The sequence below is a fragment of the Protopterus annectens genome, chromosome 3.part1 (assembly GCF_019279795.1).
Source record: "Protopterus annectens isolate FY-2018-M chromosome 3.part1, PAN1.0, whole genome shotgun sequence".
In the NCBI taxonomy this organism is placed as follows: domain Eukaryota; kingdom Metazoa; phylum Chordata; order Ceratodontiformes; family Protopteridae; genus Protopterus; species Protopterus annectens.
In genome coordinates this window covers 1875933115-1875956160 of record NC_056732.1, presented here as the reverse complement: position 1 = coordinate 1875956160, position 23046 = coordinate 1875933115, and the positions used below count along the sequence as shown (strand labels likewise).

Genomic DNA, 23046 nt, shown 5'->3' with positions numbered 1-23046 from the left:
ACTTAGATTCTGATAAATCTTTCTTTGTTTAGTGTTTTAGCTCAGCCAGTGTTGTACAGAGACGGGATTTTAGGAGAAAATTAAATGAGTTGGAAAGTAAATTGATTTTGAATTATAGGACACTTTGTCCCAAAGGCTTCAATCTTGACATTTATTTAAATTTAAATTAAATGTGTGTTTAAGCTAATGTTTTATAGGTTAGCTATGTTTTGCCTTTGCTTTTTTTGATAAAAGTCTACAGTGGACTATGGTAAACCACTAATGTGCATAAGATCGAAAGAAGCAGTAATCTGACCACGTCCTTAAATATTCATGGGCACAAACATATCCAGTAACTTTATCTCAAAATGGTAGCTAGATAAATGTCATTTTTTCTGAGGCCCTTAAAGATTACAGTTCCTATTTACTAAAATCAAGAACTCATTTATAGGATCTAGGAACACTTCACTCTGCATTTATGTAATTAAACCAGCGTGGCCTATCTCTTGACAAATGTACATCAGCAGTGAGTTTTTGTAGCAGTCCATAGATAATTGCAAGCAAAGCCTTGAAAAGACCTGCAAAACCTATTACAGCATGAGACTGTTTTATTACAAGTGCTTCTGGCATGCAGTTTTGGGGACTGGTATGATGAGCTCAGTGTTTCCGTCTAGGCACGCTACTTACACCAATGAGCAAGAAAAACACTACCTGGAAATCCTGACTGTTAATTCATTCGAATTTAAGCCCTTGTCTTAATTCTGGGAAAGAAATGATCAACTGGATTTAAAAAGTTGGCTTGCAATTGCATATGGCTGGTGCATGGTCTTATCCACATGCCAGACCTCTGCACAATTTCCTACAATCCCAGTTTATTGTCACAGAGTACTGCATCTATGGATGGGTCCAGGTATGCTGTAGGCATACAGGTGACAATCCTGAGTATGCTGTGTGACTCACACAATCATGAATTACAGAGGAAAGTGCAGAGTGGGTGCGAAAATTAATGTACCGTGTCACGGCTGTGCATAAAAAATGAATACTGTATCCAGTCACATGGATTCTGTCACAATGCACACAGACAAATGTCATGTCTGAGCACCAGCCTTTCTACATCTCTGTGTTAATTTAAAACTACCCTCATGTGGCTGCATCCAATAACAACAGCTAAACTACCAGATCCCTTCATTTATAAACTGTATAAATGAAGGCTACTTTTCAGTTATACCAATGTAGCATTAAACATCAATAAATTGCTCCTTGCCAGGTTGAAAACTGTTCTCCCATGAAGAATAGGTACATTTTGTAACCTGTCCATCTTTACTGATTTTGCCTGGAACGTGGCTGACAGGTACAAATGACTGGTGAATCTTGTTGGCCACTTTTCTAACCCAAACCAGGTGTAGGACCTCAATGAGCAAGAACAGCTATTTCATTGGAACTTTTGTCTACAGTTTTGCAGCCCCTCTAAGTCTGAACAACATCTTCTCCACTTTTTACAGTAAAACATACAAATGTTGGGCGGGTGGCCTAATGGTTAAGGTGTTTATCCTTACAAACACAAGATGCAGGGTTTGAGTCTCACAAGGGATAATTGGCTAGGCTTAAAATGGCTTGCAAGGGCAGTTAGCTTAGTACTAATCTATGAACCTATGAATCTATGAAAAACAAACCACCTTCATGCTGTATTGAATACTTCCTATACACTGTTCTTCCCTTTCAAGGAGCCCTAAAAGTGTTGCATACAAAGCGCAAGCCTGGCACTGACAGTGTGTCATTCACACAGGAGACTCTAGAGACTGTGACTTCTCCATCCTGCTGCCGGAATGTATAGTACAGAAGTGTGTCCTATGTGTTCCAGCATGCAATTCATGAGGGCATCATTTGATCGCATTATTAGCAGTGTCCATGTTTACAACGTAGGCAGTCATGACCATGTATTGCTGTTTGATGTCTATACACACTATGTACACACTACATACTGCTGTGTTATGTCTATACACACTATGTACACACTACATACTGCTGTTTTATGTCTATACACACTATGTACACACTACACACTACTGTTTTATGTCTTTACACATGATGTACACACTAAACACTGCTGTTTTATGTCTTTACACACTATGTGCACACTACACACTGCTGTTTTATGTCTATACACACTATGTACACACTACATACTACACACTGCTGTTTTATGTCTATACACACTATGTACAAACTATAGTGTGTAAGAGTGTCCTATGTGTTCCAGCAAGTGATTCATAAGGGTGTAATTTGAACATATTACTAGCATTATCCATGCTTATAAATTAGACAGACATGACCACATAATAAATGTACAGTGCACTGCTGTTTTATGTTCGTACACACTGTGATGCACGTGCACTGGCCCAGTAATCAAGGAGCCTCAATCCTCACCACTAGCACCAGTGAGGTCATCCACATTGGGAGGATAACAAATACACACACAGTAAAGTACAATTTCCCTTAAGAGCACACAGAGATCACAGTCAGTCTGGGGCTGGTTTCTCCCTTTCTCTCCAGACCCCCAATAAGACTCCCCATTGGCACAGCTATGGGGTTCAGAACTCAGCTGAGTAGTCAAGCCAAAACCTCCAGCACTAGTGCTTTATGTCCCTACCCAAGTAGCTCACACACACACACACACACACACACACACACACACACACACACACACACACACACACACACACACACACACACTTTAAGACATGATATATATACAAACACACAGACACTCCTGAGAAAGCTGGCACAGGTTCTCCAGCTAGCCCCCCTTTTGCCCAGACTATACCATAGTACCACCTGCCACCAACTACTCTTATTAGCTACTCTAAAGGCCCTTACCAAAGGCTGTCCAAATTCTACTGTGCAATGTTACTGTTATCCAAATAGTAAATGTGACTGAGACTTGAAGGCTATTTAGGAGTGGCCTATATAGTATCAACAAATACATGCAAGTACTCTAGAGCTTAAATTATCTTGACACAAAACAGCCACAGTTGAAAGGGTTACAATATTTAATAATAAATAATGAAAACACAAAACAATACTTATTCATTCAACACAATGACGTTAGAGAGTTTAGAAATCACAGGAAATACTTAGGTTCATAGGTTCATAGATTAGTACTAGGCTAAATGCCGTTACGGACCATTTTAAGCCTAGCCAATTACCCCATGTGAGAATCAAACCCTGCACCTTGTGTCTATAAGGCAACCACCTTAACCATTATGCCAGCCTCCCACCCTAAATTAACATTGTAGGATAGTTTCACATAAATATGGAAAACAGCTAGACTAATCTGGCTATATTTCTGTCTATAAGAGAAATCACTGTTCTAAATTCTACTTACAGAGCAAAGGCAAAATGCTGGTGAGTTGTTGTCAGCTTCAGAACAAAATACAAAATGCTCTTCTTGTTTCGGTCCTTAAATTGATAATACACATTACTGCTGAGTCATTTCAGATCACATAATTCCTGATAGTTCTACTTAAGTTACCCAGGCTCACAGAACTTAAAACTGTAACATTTCGTTTTGTACTCTGCACCTGAAAGGAAGCCACAGCAATAAAAGACACTTTACATGGAAAACCTAGTAATTATCTCTGTCTTAGAACAACAGAAAAATGTCCTAGCCCAGACATCCTGTCTCTGAGCTTGAGATCAAACACAGTCTTAAAATCCTTTGCTTATCAGCTTTCTTCCAGCAGGGTGCACTGTGGTTACAATCTTGAAGATCAGCACATAGCACAGTTTTCTTACATTTGTAAAACAAGCCTGTGGGTCATATTAATATTTACAAGGACATAGAATTATTTACAAAATTCTATCTACCTAGGCTGGCGGCCTTCACAATCCCCCCCCCCCCCCGGAGAACTCAAGCTAGTTTTTCAAGTGACCCTTGAGAAACATTGCTTGAGAGGGTTGAGTCTATCTAGTATACCTTACCCTCTGCTTTGGCATTGCTAATCCCACTGCTGTGATGCACTGACATATCATATGTTTGTAACCCTAGGCACCATCTTACCAACTTGGCATTTTGCTGGCTGGCTCTGTGTTACCATGTTATGGGATTGTGGTCTGTAACTACAGTGACTTTTCTTCCATACAGATAAGACAAAATTTTCTGCAGTGCCCACACTATGGCTATACATTCCTTTTCTACAGCTGCATAGCATTCCTCCCTGGGTTGGAGTCTACAACTGAGATAAACCACTGGGTGCTCTTTTCCCTCTGAAGAAATCTGGCTAAGTACAGCCCCCACCCCATGGTTTGAATCACCCACCCGCACAATAAATTATTTGCTGTAATCTGGACTGGCTAACACAGGGGGTCGTCCCAAAGCTTCTTTAAGCTTATGTAATGCCTGTTCACATGCTATGGTCCACACAACCTTATTTGGCCTGTTTTTCCTTGTCAGGTCTGTGAGGGGAGCAGCTATGGTACTATAACTGGTGACGAACTTTCTGTAGTACCCTGCTGTCCATAAAAATGCCCTCACCTGCTTTTTGGTAACAGGTGCAGGCCATGCCTGAATGGCTTCCACTTTGGCAGGTTCTGGCCTGATCTTACCACTCCCCACTCTATGTCCCAGGTAGGAGACCTCTGCCATACCTACTTGACCTTTGCTGGGCTTAATGGTCAACTCTGCCCTCTGTAGTCTGCCCAGCACCTTCCTGACATGCTGAAGGTGCTCTTTCCAGGAATGACTGTAGATGGCAATATCATCTAGGCAAGCAGGGGCAAAATCTCCTGCTCCTTTTGGGATATGATCTATCAGCCTCTGGGAAGTCGCTGGGGCATTTTTCATCCCAAAGGGCATAACTCATACTCATACCAGCCAAAACGAGTCACAAAGGTTGACCTCTCTCTGGCACTGGGAGTCAAGGGCACCTGCCAGTAACCTCTGGTAAGATCAATAGTTGTAAGATACTTAGCCCCACCCAGCTGCTCTAGAGCTTCATCTGTCTTAGCCATGGGTCAGGCATCTGACTCTGTGTGACTATTTAATTTCCTGTAGTCCACACAAAACCTGGTGCTGCCATCCTTCTTTGACACCAGCACCACTGGAGACGCCCAGGGACTGTTGGACTCCTGAATTAACCCCGGTTCTAACATTTCCTGTATCTCCTCCCTCATAGTCTGTTTGACTCTCTCAGGAACTCTATAAAAGGGCCTGCCTAATAGGCCTTTGGGGTCCTGTATCCTCCTGGTGCTGGACCGGGTGGGTGCATCCTGGTTTCCCAGTGAACATGTCCCTAAACTCCTGTAACACTGCTTGGATTTCTCAAATCTGGGTATAAGATAGCTGCTGGGACATTGCTACCCCTTCCACTGAGGTGTCAGTCCGAGCCTCACTGAGGAGATCAGTCACTAGATCTCCCTCATACTCTTCCTGCAATCCACTGCAAATACTCAGCACCAGCCTTCCTGATTATGGTAAGGTTTCATCATGTTAACATGGTACAATTGTTGCCCCTGCCTCCTGCCTAGCAGTTCCACCATGTAGTTAACATCACGGATCTTCCTTACCACCTTGTAGGGTCCCTCCCAAGCTGCCTGCAGCTTGTTCTGTCTGACAGGAATGAGAACCATTACCTGCTGCCCTGGCTCAAGCATTCCTGTCATACCAGACCTTTTACTGCTGTTGGGTTTCTTCCAAGTTCTCCAGGGGCCAAGCCCATAAACTTGCAAGCCTTGTCCTGAGGTTTAGGACATATGCCACAATAGACTCCTTGTGAGATTCACACTCACCTTCCCACTCATCACAAATTAAATCTAGAGGCCCCCTTACCCTATGCCCATACAACAACTCAAAGGGTGAAAAACCTGTGAATTCCTGGAGAACCTCTCTGTAAGCAAACAACAGATGGGGCAAATATTTGTCCCACTTACTCTTAAACTGATCTGCAAATGCCCATAGCATGGACTTGAGTGTAGAGTTTAACCTCTCAATGAGACCATTAGTCGGGGATGGTAGTCTTTAGGTGCTTCACCCCACAGTACTTCCACAGACAAGCCAGCAGGTCTGACATGAAATTGGCCCCTCTGTCAGTCATTATTTCTTTTGGGAAACCTACCCTGCTGAATATCTCTAACAAAGAATTTGCCACCTTTTCTGCCTCAATGGAGGACAAAGCCACTGCCTCAGGGTATCCTGTAGCATAATCTACTACCACTAGGATATACCTTTTCCCTTTGGAACTTGCAGTACTCAGAGGCCCCACCAGATCCATAGCTACCCTCTGAAATGGCTCCTCAATCACAGGCAAAGGCATCAAAGGAGCTTTGACCTTGTCTCCTGCCTTGCCTACCTTTTGGCACTGCTCACAAGTCCTGCATTATCCTGTTACTTCTCTTGAAATCCCATGCCAACAGAAGGTGTCTTTGTACATTTTATGCCCATATGACCTGCAAAGGGAATATCATGAGCTATGGCTAGAAGTGCCAGATGGTCGGCTCTGGGCACTACCAACTGCTGTATTACCTCATCCTCTAGCCCTCCCTCAAGAGTCCACTCTCTATACACTGCCCCTTTGTCCCAGTATACAGATTCCCCCTTCTCTTGAGAATCAGGTGCCTCACTAGCTACTCTCCTCAGGCCTTGTAATGTAGGGTCTCTGAGAGCTGACCCTGTCTCAACTCTCTCTCTTTGTAACCCTTCCCAGCTCCCCCTTCCACAGGAAGTCTGGTATCCTCTGAGAGTGGTGCCTCACTGTCATCCTGGGTACTACTACTCACCTCTGCCCTTGCAGTCACTCTGTCCAAGGGAATATCAGTACTCACAAGCAGCTGTGGCTCCCCTTCAGTCACACTGCTAAAGGATAGCCCTCTCCTTAAAGTAGCCACCTCACCAATCCTGGCTGCAAGTGTGCAGTCTGTTTGGGTCTCCCCCAGGCTACCAGACCCACATGCTTGTCTCCAAGCCTGACTGCGTGCAACTGCATGCACACAGGGTACTGTATTATCAAAATCATTCCCCATCAGGACATCTGCAGGGATATCTTCAAACACACCTACTTAATGGCTTCCTTTTCCATCCTCCCAGTCAAGGTAAACCATAGCCAAAGGCATTTGGAATGGGGTTCCTCCTAAAGCTCTGACTGGAGTAGACTGTCCAAGCAAGTAGTGCTCCTCTGTAACCATTGCAGGCTTCACAATGGTTAGGTCAGAGGCTGTGTCTCTCTTAGCAATGGCCTCTTTAACATTCACTACGATAGGATATTCCCTCTTGTGGTAGTTTGGTACCCTTGTTGTCTCAAGACAACCTACTGTTGGCATTTTGTCATTCCCACTTGCTGGCTCCCTCACCTTTTGTTACTTACCTTGCCTCTGTGGATATCTATGTGCTACATGACCCCACTGGTTGCATTCAAAACATTTAACCCTAGGACCTGGACATGTACCTGGACTAGTGGCTTCCCCTGCTACTGTCAGATTCTGTTGGGGCAGTGAGCTGCTCACCATGGGTTCCCTTAGACCCATGAGCAGCACTGAGTGTCCCTTTCCTGTGCAGGGATGCCCTGGTTGCTCGGTATAGATCTCCCTTCTTCCCCAGCACATCTACAGTAGAGCATTGTCTATCAGCTAACCAGATTCTAATGTCCTCAGGCAAAGTGCTAAGGGCTTGTTCCCTCACCAACAGGTCTGCCAGCCCTTCAAAAGTGGTGACCTGACATCCACTCACCCACCTATGAAAATAAGTGCTTAATTCAGCAACATATTCACACACACTTTCATCGGCCTTGCATCTCTGCTCACAAAACTTTTTCTAAAAGTTTCAGGTGTTAGCTTAAAAAATTGTAGCAAACAATTCTTTACAACATTATAATTTAAGAAAACATTGTCAGACAGTTCGGAAAGTACAATTACAGCTTTACCATGGAGTAAGGGGGTCATGAACCATACCCGGAGCCTTTGGTCAATATCATACTGTTTACATACCCTGTCAAACATATGAATGAAACTATCAAAATTATCCCCCTCTGTAAACTGTGGAAGAAATCTACTGACGTTTTGTGCTTCTGGGGTCCGGTTACTCCCCTCCCCATTACCTCCATGATGCTGGCTTAGAGACAGCATCTCCTTTTCATGTTGTCTCTGCCAGTTCTTCTCATCAGCTTCTAGGCATAGCAGTTTCTCATTCTACACAGCCTGCAGACAACGCAGTTTCTCATTTTCCTCAGTCTCTAGATGCCTCAGTGTCTCTGCTGCCTCTATTTCCAAATGTCTGGCCTCCAACTCAAGTCTCTTTAGCTCCAGATGGATTTTTATGTCCACTGCAGAAAGGTTGAGTTGTCCATTCTCTGAGTGTTGTACATCTACACGGCCAGTCTGATCATCTTCCTGGTTGCTATTCCTAGATGCAGCTGTGACCAAAGCTGCAATCATGTCTGCCTTAGTCGGGTTTCCATGCACCACTCTTTTAGCCTGGCACATCTCAGCCAACTGGCTCCTTGTCAGCTTGCCACATTCCTCTGCTGACATGCTTGCCTGCTCTCCCTGACAAACTAAGCTAACAAAAGAAAAAAAAAACAATTGTGATCTGAACTCTGAATGTTCACTGTGTGGCTGATTTAGAGTACAAAAACACCTTCAGTGATCACTATAAACAAGCTACAGGAATTCACTATCCACACCACTACAAGTCAATTAATATTTGATGTGGATATCTCACCACTATCAAACAATTAATACTAGATATGGATATTCACCACTGCCAAACAATTAATATGTGATGCACGTGCACTGGCCTAGTAATCAAGGATCCTCAATCCTCACCACTAACACCAGTGAGGGGCATCCACATTGGGAAGTATAACAAATACACACACAGTAAAGTACAATTTCCCTTAAGAGCACACAGAGATCACAGTCAGTCTGGGGCTGGTTTCTCCCTTTCTCTCCAGACCCCTAATAAGACTGCCCATTGGTACAGCTATAGGGTTCAGATCTCAGCTGAGTAGTAAAGCCAAATCCTCCAGCACCAGTGCTTTATGTCCCTACCCAAGTAGCTGATACACACACACACACACACACACACACACACACACACACACACACACACACACACACACACACACACACTTTAAGATAGGAATTATATACAAACACACAGACACTCCTGGGGAAGGCTGGCAGAGGTTGTCCAGCTAGGCCCCCTTCTGCCCAGACTATACGGTAGTACCACCTGCCACCAACCACTCTTATTAGCTACTCTAAAGGCCCTTACTAAAGGGTGTCCAATTCTACTGTGCAATCTTACTGTTATCCAAATAGTAAGTGTGACTGAGACTTGAAGGCTATTTAGAAGTGGCCTATCCAGTATCAACAAATAAATGCAAGCACTCTAGAGCTTAAATTATCTTGACACAAAATAGCCACAATTGAAAGGGCTACAATATTTAATAATAAATAATAAAAACACAAAACAATACTTATTCATTCAACACAATGACATTAGAGAGTTCAGAAATCACAGGGCATACTTTAAATTAACATTGTAGGATAGTCTCACATAAATATGGAAAACAGCTAGACTAATCTGGCTATATTTCTGTCTATAAGAGAAATCACTGTTCTAAGTTCTACTTACAGAGCAAAGGCAAAGTGCTGGTGAGTTGTTGTCAGCTTCAGAACAAAACACAAAATGCTCGTCTTGTTTCGGTCCTTAAATTGATAATACACATCACTGCTGAGTCATTTCAGATCACATCATTCCTGATAGTTCTACTTAAGTTACCCAGGCTCACAGAACTTAAAACTGTAACATTTCTGTTTATAATCTGCACCTGCTAAGAAGCCACAGCAATAAAAGACACTTTACATGGAACACCTAGTAATTATCTCTGTCTTAGAACAACAGAAAAATGTCCTAGCCCAGACATCCTGTCTCTGAGCTTGAGATCAAACACAGTCTTAAAATCCTTTGCTTATCAGCTTTCTTCCAGCAGGGTGCACTGTAGTTACAATCTTGAAGATCAGCACATAGCACAGTTTTCTTACATTTGTAAAGCAAGCCTGTGGGTCATATTAATGTTTACAATGACATAGAATTATTTACAAAATTCTGTCTAGCTAAGCTGGCAGCCTTTACATACACTATGCTTGTGAATATTGTGAGATGATTCAAACAGCAGTGAACTTTGTTTAATATTACTTAACAAGTGAGAAACAGACAAATTAAAATGATTTGCATAATTCTGGCAAAAAGGTGGAAAATATCACAATTTAGAGAATTCTTGGGTTAATCTTAAAAAAAGGAATGAGAGAGCAGTGACAAGTAGCAACTGAATAGCTGCATCTCAACAACAAAGAACTTAAAAAGATTATTACAAATGTCACTGCAAGGGGTAAAACTGTTGACAAAAATAAATCACTTGTTTTTATTTACTTTGCATTGAATGAGTTAATTCCACTTTTTCAAGAAAAAATCAAAGTATAATTTATATAAACAAACAATAGTTTGGCAGCGACACCAGGTAAATTCCCCTTCAGTTTACCAGCACATGGCATGGCACCTGTACCTTCCACATGTACTACTACCAGCTGAAACAGACAGCATTTCACCTGAAGGACGGCACCTTAGGAGTGCAGCATCTCCCCATGTGCTGCCCCTCGGTGTTAGTGCTGACATAAATTCTAGAGCCAGTCACAAAACTCACAGCACTATGGTCATCAGCACTATAATCATCAGCCAGCACTATGATCATCAGCACTATGGTCATCAGGACTACAGTCATCAGCATTATTGTCATCAGCACTATGGTCATCAGCCATCACTATGGTCATCAGCACTATGGTCATCATAACTACGGTCGTCAGCATGCTATCTGTTGAGCCATTATCATTGGCTTTGTGGCAGGGATGCATCTAACCAGTGATGGCAAATAATTAGCAAGCCTGACCCTCAGAGTGAGTTGTGTAACATAATGCACACAGTGTTAGATCACAACTTTCATGGTCAAGGTATTTTAAGACTTTGACATGCTTTTAAATTGGCTGGTATATCATGTTTTTTAATGAAAATGAGTTTAAACCTGGATGCAGTCTAAATTATTCATAAAGTGTACAGAATAACACAATGAGAACACCAAAGGAGTTATAAATTCATTCATATTACTACAGCTAGTGCCCATATTTGGAATCAAGTCTATGAATTGCCAGGATTAAAGAATAATGCAGCTAAATGCTTTATCCCATGCATGGCCCCCCCTCACATTATCTGTGGTATAATCCCAGTTACTGTCATTAAGGGTAATATATAATTATATACCATGGGACATATCTGGCCAATCTATATGCAAATAGGTTATTTTTTTCCATCACAAAAACAAAAACTGACTAGACTTAAAATGGCCCACAAGGGTAGCTAGCCTAATACCTAGCTGTGAACCTATGAAATTATAAAAGGCAGTACAGACTTGTTTTACTTTAGTGTCTTAAATTATAGCTATTGTGTATTTGATTCAATGGCACAACATTTCTGCTATCACTCAAATAATGCATAGAGGCAGAGCTGCTATTTTAAATGTTTCTCTAAGCAGTTGCCTTTACATTGCAGTGGTCCACCCACAGATGCATTTTCACAAAGATGTGTATATGTCCAGTAATGCTACATTCAGTGCACATTCTTCCACACTAGTCATATAGCTAGAAAGGCAATTGTCGCTATGAAATTTTACTTTTAAATATAATGTATTATAGAGGCTTACACAGAAATCATTTTTGCAGACGTCAACCCCTTGCTCAGTCATTCACCCAGGTCAGAAGTAGTGCGATCAGTCATATACCCAACAAAGCCTTACAATGACCCAGCAAATCTTCCACTGAAAATTCCACAGCTAATGATATGATGACCATGTAATGGAGTTCAAGCTGGACACACAATAGCTCTTTGAAGGGATAGCATCAGCAATTAGTGATGTTAATTTTGGTCTTTTTCAATCGAAAGGATGAACTCTTACTAGCACACAATGTTCCTCTCTGAAGAAGGGTGCTCCTAGAAAGAACTCTGATGTAGTTTGAACAGTAGCATAAGATGATAACTGAATATATTACTTAAACTGGATAGATACAGCTAGTTAAAATATTAGTAACTTTTGCAGTTCTCTTTCTAGACTACTAGGTTCATAGGTAAATGCTGTCACGCTTCTTAAGACAGAAGTGGCAAACTTCACGACACCCATGCTGACGGACAATAGAGGTATGACTGCTGAATCCTACACAAATGCACTTTATAAGCACTTACATGAGTGCATGGATCGTGCAATCCCTAACAGAACCAAGATGTTATCCTCCAAAAAAAGGAAGCCAATCTGGTGGTCCCCTGCCATAAACAAACTCTACAACAGAAGAAAGAAACTGTTGCAAAAAAGAGTAAAATCTCATGATTGGAGAAACTCCCTGGTCAGCTTCAGTAAGAAGCTGAGATCCCTCATAAAATCCTCCAAAGCTAGTTATGAAAACAAAATCACCACTGACTCTAAAGACAACCACAAAGCATTCTATAGCTATGTCAAGAATCTCAATGGCAACACTCAGATCTGCTCTGAGTTACAGCACAATGGCACTAAATATACAGAATCAATGGATATTGCCAACATCCTGGCAGATAGGTTCAGTGCTAACTTTACCCCTCTGTCATCCCCTAAAGGGCCCATCTCTATACCAGAAGAATGCAAAGTTCCTGTAATCACGGCTGCACAGGTAAAAAACACACTATCCAAAGCCAAGAACACAGCATCCATGGGACCTGACGACATCCCAGGCTGTGTTCTACATGGACTACAGAACGAACTGGCACCCCACCTAAGTACCATGTTCAATCATAGCCTCACCTCAGGCTATGTGCCCACTGAATGGCGCACAGTGACAGTTATCCCACACCACAAAGGGGGAGCCACCACAGACCCCGGAAACTACCGCCCCATTAGCCTAACGAGCCTGGTCTGCAAAGCTATGGAGCGTATCATCATGGAACTTATAAACAATGACATTGGTAATCCCCAAACTCAGGACCCCTCCCAGTTCGGGTTTGTAAAAGGCAGATCATGTCTCCTAAACCAGATAGACTTCTTTGAAGCAGTCACCAAAGCCATAGATGAGTGTAAGGTGGTTCACACAGCCTATCTAGATCTCGCCAAGGCTTTTGACACCATCCCCACTCTGGAATTAACTCACTAAACTAGGTATAAATCCCTATGTCACAAGATGGGTTTCCAACTGGCTCACTGACAGAATCCACACTGTGAAAGTAGCAGACTCCAAATCCAGCTTCAGACCAGTGACAAGTGGAGTACCACAGGGTTCAGTCCTGGGTCCTCTCCTGTTTGGTATCTACTTTTCTGAAGTACAGACCACCACAGAATGTCTTTGGCTAACAAAGTTCACAGATGACTGCAAACTAGGAGCCATAATCAAAATTCCAAAAGATGTGGACATCCTACAAAAGGGCCTTGCTGAGACAGATGCTTGGTGTCAAAGCCATGGCCTCAAGCTCAATGCCAAAAAGTGCATTGTCATTCCTTTTGGTAAAAACTCAGTACTCATGAACTACCACATAGGTGGTAGTCTACTTAACACTGAAAGTGTGATAAGAGACCTTGGGACCCAGGTGGACAGTAGTCGCTCCTTTGATAATCACATTGCCACAGTAGTCAGGAAATCCTTCTATGTGGCACACCTCATCACAAAAGGTTTCTCATCCAGGAAAAAAGAGGTCATTGTTCCCCTCTACTCGTCACTCATTAGACCCATTATAGAGTACAATGCCCCTTTTGGTATGTACCTCACAAGACATCTACAACAACTGGAAAGGCCACAGAAATACCTCACAAAGAGGATTACTGGCCTCAAAGAGATGCCCTATGCAGACCGTCTCAAAAAACTGCAGCTTTACTCCATTGCATATCGCCTACTCAGAGGCGATCTCTGCCTAGCACACAAAGCTATGTCAAACCCAGAGCTTTTAGACATGCTCCACTTAAAGAAATCTCAATCCCTATGAGCTACACACTCTAGGGACCTAAACCTCGTCACCGCAATAAACAGAACATGGTGGAGGGCTAGATTCCTGTCCCAGAGACTTCCCATACTCTTGAACAAACTACCTATCTATATCAAACAAAGCTCCTCATTAGCACTGTTCAAGAAAAATCTTGATGATTGAATGGGACATAGGAAATTCACCCCAGGGATCACTTCTGTGGCTCTGCTCGACAGTGGCACAGGAAAATAATTTTCTTGGGTGGCGAAAGCCAGGGTACCTTTGGCTAGGCTTATATAGGCCCTAGGGCCAATAGCCTAGTACCTACCTATGAACCTATGAACCTATTTTAAGCTTAGCCAATTTCCTTTAGTGAGGATCAAACTCTGTACTTCCTGTCAGCTAGGTAAACCTCTTAACCATTATGCTACTAGCTACCTTCCTGTGCTTATGCAGTCACTTATTATTTTATTACATGCAAAGTGCTATTCCTAGAAAGAGCTTTCATGTGTACCCTGTGGTAAAACACTTTGGCTATCACTTTGTAAAGTCACATTTGGTCCTAAAGTCCCAATATTCTGCATCATATAATGCAACAAGAAAATCAGCAAATTACATATTATTAGTAAAATTGCAATGAATATAAACACATACAAATTCGCCTACAGGTTCCTTCATAGAAGATAAGCAGTTTATAAACAGACTCTGTTTAACTAAGAAAAAAATAAAAAATAAAATAAATATTACAGTGTTACACAAAGCTCATTCATTATAATATATATATATATATATATATATATATATATATATATATATATATATAAAACATACAAAATGTATAATATACACATATATATGTGGTTGCAGTCTGTAAAGGCGAACACTCTACAGGCTTGTCTTTCAGCATTTCTGCTTCTTTGCATCCATGATCGTGATAAAGTGGGGTCTGGGAATTTGCCAGTATTTCAACGAAGGATTAATTAAAATATTTTAATAAATTACTGCAGTAATCCTACTGTGTCCATCAAACAAAGTTACATGTGTATTGTAATAATCAGACCAAATTTATTTACAAAATGCACACAAACAAATGTAATCCAGGTCAAGGAAAGACTAACTGAATTAGCTTATAGTTGGATACTAAAATAACTTAAATAAAAACTGGAACAATGAAACATATGAAGCATTGATCATATGTTCAAATATTAATTATATGTTTTAAAAAGAAATAATTCCAAAGTGTGTTACTTTGGTCAAGACTCACCTGAATACATTTTACCTAAGAAAATGAGACATCAAAAGACCCTTGAAAAATACAGCATTCATGCAAAACAGATATTTACCCATTTAGTTTTAAGTTGTATAAACAACTTTGAAGTCCACTTAAGATTTCTTTGCAGTAATATTCACTCAATATCCGTTTGATGATGGTATTATGACTGAATGAAGAACACGGTTTTGGATTTGGCTTGAGCTGTTACTCCTGATTCTTTTAAAGAAGCTGAACTGAAAAAAGACAAAAAGAATGACTTAACATGCAGTAACTAGAAAACATATTTGAAGATGACACACAATATTTCTCTGCTATGTGAAATTATATGTTTACAGAATATACATTGTGTTATAATATGACACTAGTTGTAATAAAGCTTAAATGCCTCTACTTACTGCTGCAGAATAACCGGTGATATACATTGGCTACATTATATCATTTTGTTCACAGCACGTTTTGTATCACACTGTAACTAACGTAGTTATTACTGTATCATGTTGTTGCATTTTCTTACAGGTGCATTTCTTGTTATATATGGTTGTTATTCTCAGTAGTATTTTGCCTTCAATGGGTAGTAGCTGAAACAGATTCTTATAGAGCAGTCCATTACTAAAGTTAAAAAAAACTAAATAAAGAAGCTCAGAGTCTCATAGATTAGTACTAGGCTAACTGCCCTTGTGGGCCATTTTAAGTCTAGCCAGTTATCCCATGTGAGAATCAAACCCTACACCTTGTGTCCGCAAGGTAAACACTTTAACAATTATACCAACTTCCCATCCTAAAGTTGCTGTCAAAGTGGAATTTGAACCCATGCCTCCATTCAGATAGCAGCATACCCATACTTCTAGTAGGAATTGTACACATTGATTCTGACGCCTTAGACTACTCGGCCATCTTGACAGCAAATATATGTAAATAAGGTACCAGCTATGTAGTGTACAGTTTTAATTCTGTCTATGCCCAAGATGATCTGGTTTTAACTATTATTGGTGTAGAAGCCAACTACAGAAATATGCAAGGCAGCGCATGATACCAGCTGAAGAGTGCATGCGCCCTTGGGAGATGTGGTATGTGTTTACAAAGTTCTGTAACAACAGCTCTACCTTTTAGGAAGGCTACTACTGTGGTTTCTGTAGATGAAGCTTAGCGTGACATGAGCCCACCAAAGAGTTTACAAGTTCTCTAACAAGGAATCCTGGTTGTATAGAAGGATGAGTTCACACTGACCCAGCATAGTGGGCACTATATTATGCTTTCTGGCTAATGGGGATATTAGATGCATTCAGATATCTCCTATCTCATGCTAGATGGTGGCCTTCTTCCCAGAGTATCCTCTGTTTTTCTCTCTCTCTCTCTCCACATGTCTTAGGATGCTACAGGGAAATGAATGGGCCAGTATGCACTAAGGAAATTATGACAAAGATAAATGGGAAAAGATAAACAAGTCCATTTGAAGGTAAATTACCTTTGGGCTATTGGTAAGTCTTTCTAGGGGGTGCTCCGTACTAGGTGCTGATCAACTGACATTTATTAATAATGTTATAGAAATTCTGTTTTAACTTATTTTGAGAATGGATGAGCTCTACATCACCACCATAACAAAGAGCAAAAATTACAAACAGGGTGTTAATGTAAACATACTGACTGGTAAAAAACAAGTTTGCCACTTCACGGCAGCACATTAAGGTACTGAGAAGCACAGACTGAAAACCAGAAATGGACACCATTGTTGATGCCTGCTGAACTCTGCATTGGTGTTTAGGAAGCATAAAATAAAAGAGTCACAATTATAAAAAGAAAGGAAATAATATGCTCATAATAATAATAATAATAATAATAATAATAATAATAATAGTGATAATCTCATAAAAGTAATTGTATCAGGTAGAAGGATGTGCTTCTCTCTCACCACATTTAGCAAGACAGAAAAAAAATAAATAAAAAAGTAGTGCAATTACTTGTGTGTTTATGAGAGAGAGGGAGAGAGAAAGACAAAATGAGTGAACGAGTGACACAGACACTGCATACGTCTTTAACTTTCCTGCACTGTGACAGGCATTCCATCAGCAGGCACTGTTTAAACAATAAGTATATGAAGCTGCAATGTGTGGCATTACTGCCTGCCTGCAATCCTCAGTGACTTACCAGAATATCAAACATTGTAGGTTGGACAGAAAAGCTATGCAGCAAAATTAGGACAGCTAGCAAGCATTCTGGAGTTGTTATGTCTTACATCATATGATTTCTGTTTTCATTCATTTGATCACAGTGAGACATATGATGTGTATTCAGCTAGCAAAGTGGCTGTAACTGCTGGGCATGTGCGTGTGTGTATGTGTGTTTGTGTGTGTGTGTGTGTGTGTGTGTGTGTGTGTGTGTGTGTGTCTGTCTGTCTGGACATTAAATACCAATATAATCTTGATTTTGGATGTAAAATACTTCTTCCAGCAAGAAGTACATATGCTAAAGCAAGTCTGAAGCATTAGGAAGAGGAACTATTTTAGATCAAAATATAAAAAAGTATATATATATATATATATATATATATATATATATATATATATATATATATATGGATCCCTATCACATGGTCGACAGGCCATATGATCGACACTCATTTGGTGAACAGTTCATTTGGTCGACAAGCAGTTTTATGTGGGGGGCTTCACCCCACACCCTCCCTAACTATATATATCAACTCCAGGGTCACACAACATTGGGGAGGGGGGCAAATCTGCCTGTCGACCAAATGAAAGTCTATCAAATGGCTTGTCGACCATCTCAGGTAGACCCATATATATATATATATATATATATATATATATATATATATATATATATATATTTAACAGATAACCCGGCAAAATAAGGCCATCCAGGGTGGGTGCGATTAAGGAAATAACAGCCTCCCAGGACTGGGAATGCCCACTGCTGCATCCTTAGGCGAACGTTATTGTTTACTTATGTTATAACACTGCTTACAGTGATATGTGGATGCAGAGGGCATAATAAACTTTGTCATTGAATGTGGCTTATGTTTAGTATCTAAAGACTCTGTCACAATACAATATTATGTCCATCTTGTTTCATATCATTGTTAGAATTACAAACACACTTTATCGCATGGGACCATCTGCCGATTACTGAACCGCAACTAACTGAATGCAACCTTTCTGGTCCCAAGTCTCCAAACTTCAAGTCTGGGAACACTTTTACATTTATATCTAGTGAAAAAGCAGAGTTGTGTCAGCTATTTTCATATTGCAGGCTATGTCACTTGTGTCCCTGGTTACACAACCATGGAGTTAGTGTATCTATAAAGGGGCTACAGAGGGTGAGACATCCCACATATAGGATTGCAGGGGAGCCACTTTACTAATAATGACTCCAGCATCTTTTACAGGTGTGTTTTTTGATGAATTTGAATTCTCCAGTTTGTTGTCAGGATGTTATGCTTCAGGTTCTCACAGAGGCTCCTTCTTGCATGTGTACATATGTTACAGACAGGATGATACTGCTAAAGTCAAGGACTCAGTATTCGTGATAAATCGTCAGTTATACTAAGAATGACAGACAGACAGATGTGAACAGTAGTATACCATAGGAAATTAAAATAGTAATTGTTAGTCCAGCTTCACAACCTGATTCTACTGCAAGAAACACACCACAGCAAAAAAGCCTGGGAGCATTTTAAATGACGGGGCTAAACAATTAGTTTCCTTTCCATTTCACAAAAGTGACCATGAAAATCACTGCAACCAAAATGAATATATTTAGTCTGCACTTCCGCAGGTGCTCTAAAACATTACATCTGACAGAACAACTTGGGATGGAATTTAAGTGCCAAGAAAGGCTAAAAAGAGGGAATCTGTGGTCTGTATTAATTTACATGTAAATTCAGTGAGTTCAAAGTGAAAAGCACAAAATAAATTAGTTAAAACCAGATGTATACAAGTTACTATAAAATAGTAATTTTACTAGTAAAACATAAAATGCATGTAAAAGTTACCATGCAAATATTGCAGTTTGCAATGCTTTTACTTAAAACTTATGATTTCAGCTAAAAGTTACTTGGGGTTTTGCCATGCTCCAAATTAAAATGTATATTTTAATTTATTTATAAGTTACCAAGGCTTTACAAATGCCAGAGCTGACTTCTGGACAGTCCAAATAGTATGTGATACTAAGGCAATTACATTTATTAAAAAAATGAAGTCAACAGGTGTTATCCATCACTGCAGATTGAATGAGAAGTTTATTTATTTGTTTATTTGTTTTCTGGAACTGAGCACTTATCTCCATGGACCTTTGGTAGACGACCCAGGAACACTGGTTCAGTGACTTTACAGTCACACAGTTAGACAGTGGAGGCTAAGGGGATCAAACCCTGAATCATTTCTAACAAAGAAGAAAATGCATTGCTATGGTTGCTGCACAACACAACAGTATGCATTATGTGCAAGAAAGATTTACAATTAACTGTTCTTTCTCAGATGGTCCAATTAATTAAACTATATAAGTACCGTATATTAAATGTTGTTATAAGTCATTTGGCAGCTAAGTATAGATCTTAGAGTTATAAAACAAGTCTTATTAGACTCTGAAGCAGCAATTGTCCTTTCAAGAAAGTAACACTTCACAAAATTTGATTTCCTTTATACATTTACTTCCTTTCTTCAACTTTCTTTACAATTTAATTTTTTAAATGAATGAAAAATCATAACAAGCCACTGATTATCCAGCCATCCAGACTATGTACCACCCTTCACCAGCTTTCTTAGCTATACTGAATGGTGGCCAATAACATACAAGGGGGTTGTAATTTATTCTCCATTATAAATGTCTAGGCTGAAAATATTTACAGGGATGGTAGCTACTTTCAGATGATGTAGCTAGCAATTATTAAGTGAAACTCTTCTATAACTAAGACTACGTAATAGGGATGGAGAAGGTCTGGCTGAAAAGACGTCATACAATACTTCTGTGACTAGAGCAGCAGTGTTTCCTCACAGTTATTTGTATTTCTGAAACAGTTATTTATATTTCTGAAGTCAGTACTTGGATAAGAACACCAGCCTCCCTAGTACATGATCTGCAGTGACTGGCTTGTAGATAGCAACAAAAGCCAGTCCCCACATAAGCAAGACAGTGACAAAAGCTAGTCCCCACATAAGCAAGACAGTGACAAAAGCTAGTCCCCACATAAGCAAGACAGCGACAAAAGCTAGTCCCCACATAAGCAAGACAGCGACAAAAGCTAGTCCCCACATAAGCAAGACAGCGACAAAAGCTAGTCCCCACATAAGCAAGATAGTGACAAAAGCTAGTCCCCACATAAGCAAGACAGCGACAAAAGCTAGTCCCCACATAAGCAAGATAGCGACAAAAGCTAATCCCCACATAAGCAAGACAGCGACAAAAGCTAGTCCCCACATAAGCAAGATAGCGACAAAAGCTAGTCCCCACATAAGCAAGACAGTGACAAAAGCTAGTCCCCACATAAGCAAGACAGCGACAAAAGCTAGTCCCCACATAAGCAAGACAGCGACAAAAGCTAGTCCCCACATAAGCAAGATGGTGACAAAGCTAGTCCCCACATAAGCAAGATAGTGACAAAGCTAGTCCCCACATAAGCAAGATAGCGACAAAAGCTAGTCCCCACATAAGCAAGATGGTGACAAAGCTAGTCCCCACATAAGCAAGATAGTGACAAGGCTAGTCCCCACATAAGCAAGACAGCGACAAAAGCTAGTCCCCACATAAGCAAGACAGCGACAAAAGCTAGTCCCCACATAAGCAAGACAGCGACAAAAGCTAGTCCCCACATAAGCAAGATGGTGACAAAGCTAGTCCCCACATAAGCAAGATAGTGACAAAGCTAGTCCCCACATAAGCAAGATAGCGACAAAAGCTAGTCCCCACATAAGCAAGATGGTGACAAAGCTAGTCCCCACATAAGCAAGATAGTGACAAGGCTAGTCCCCACATAAGCAAGACAGCGACAAAAGCTAGTCCCCACATAAGCTGCACACCAGCTCATTGTCACCTGATAATGTAAGTAATATGCCTCTCCGGTCATTATACGATGTGTCTCTAGTTTAGATCCAGTCAGCAATGCATCACCTATATTTCCATCATGGAACTCCACTACACTCAGATGTGAAACCATGAATGCTTTAAAGGTACATTTGTTATCGTAGGTAGGTAGGCAGAAGAATGCAAATTTAGTACCGTAGTGTTAGTAGCAGCTGGCATCAGAGGTGAACACAGGCTAACAGCTATACAACAGTACCCGTGAGTTATTGCAGAAGATGGGTGCAGGGTAGCAGCTGTTCAGCAGGGGTTATAGGGTAAAAGCAATGGGCACTGTTCGAAGATGGCATGACAGATTGGTACAGTTTGACAGTTTGGGAACAGCAGGTGTTAGTAACAGGTGGAGCTGCACTGATTCTTATTAAGAGCAGTGCAGCAGTGGGTGTGAGTAAAAGTTGTGTGCAGGCTAACAGCTTGGGGCAGTAGGCACTTTTTGAAGATGGTGTCATATGTGTCTGCAAAGTAACATCTGTGGAGCAGTGAGTGTTGGTAGAAAGTGGTGCCCCAGGTGGATTCCTGGCAATGCTGTGGTACAGTATTATTACATGTTGGATTTAGGCACCTGTTTCAAGGCAGCATCAAATTCTATCTATCTTGAATTTATAAATGCACACAGCAGTCAATAAAAACTATCAAGATCTGAACTAATATAGACTGTAAATTGAAAGCTAGACCTGCCAGTCAATAGGAGATGTGTCACTAAGTTATGTTACTGAACTATGCTGAAATATTTCATGTTCAATTTCCTCTCAGTTCATGGTGGCCAGCTAAACACTTGTATTTGTTCTTGAAGAGTACCTCCAATAATAAACCATTCGTTTAGAAACAGGGTTTGAATCCAAGGAGGGAAACTACATTAATTGTTTATTTAAAATTTGTTAACCAGGGAGGTGGTGTGCTTCAGAGACCATTTCATTCATGACCTGGGCCAGAGAGGCCAGACAATGCAACCAAAAATACAACAGAATGCAGAACTATTTACCTAGAAATTTTATTTGGCATTGTCAATAACATTATTGCAAATATAGCACAGTACTGAATAATCATTAGTAACAGTTTTGAATTTTCAGGCAGGTACAGTTCATTACTAACATAGTAAATTAGCTTATAGCTGAATCCCAAAGAAACATTTCAATAAATATAAGAGCTAAATTATAATTAAGCTAGATGATGCAGCACATAATCGCTCCCAGCCTACATCTCTGAAACCGCTACAGGCATGTTGGTTTATCAGGTAGTTTTTTAGTTACAGTAAGCTCATTGGCTTCTCTTGTTTCTTCTGGAAGTTTATCCCAACTTGAAGATGTATTTTTAGAGAAGGCTTTTCCACTAGTGGGGGTTGAGGATGGTGATGACAGTCTACTTCAGTTTTCTCAGTTTGCACAATTGTTTTTGTGGGCTATGAGTTTCTTCCTTTTGTATCGTTTGTTTATACTAGGCTTCCACCATAACAGTTTATTTCTGCATTACATTTTTGCCTTATGGGAACAGATGCCTCAATGCATGATTTAAGATGGGCACAGAAATTATCCACAAATGTGGCAGCATTAAGATGGGGTCACTGAACTGAGGAGAGCACTTACATTTTATTAGGTCAACAGTTAGCTGGACATGGTTTGCTTAGAGTACTCTCTAAAGACAGGTTTTGTGGTAAGTCAGGTTTTACCCACATAGCAAGTGT

General features: G+C 40.6%; 1 protein-coding gene across 7 annotated transcripts in view; it reads right to left on the bottom strand.

Annotated features, from left to right (window-relative positions):
- The window catches only part of PITPNM2 (phosphatidylinositol transfer protein membrane associated 2), a 3395372-nt gene that overhangs the window by 1820348 nt on the left and 1551978 nt on the right, over window positions 1–23046 (bottom strand). For all 7 annotated transcript variants that reach the window (XM_044067911.1, XM_044067913.1, XM_044067916.1 and 4 more), the window contains one exon: window positions 15343–15505. The gene's annotated coding sequence lies outside the window, so the exon portion shown is untranslated. The remainder of the gene's footprint in view (window positions 1–15342; window positions 15506–23046) is intronic.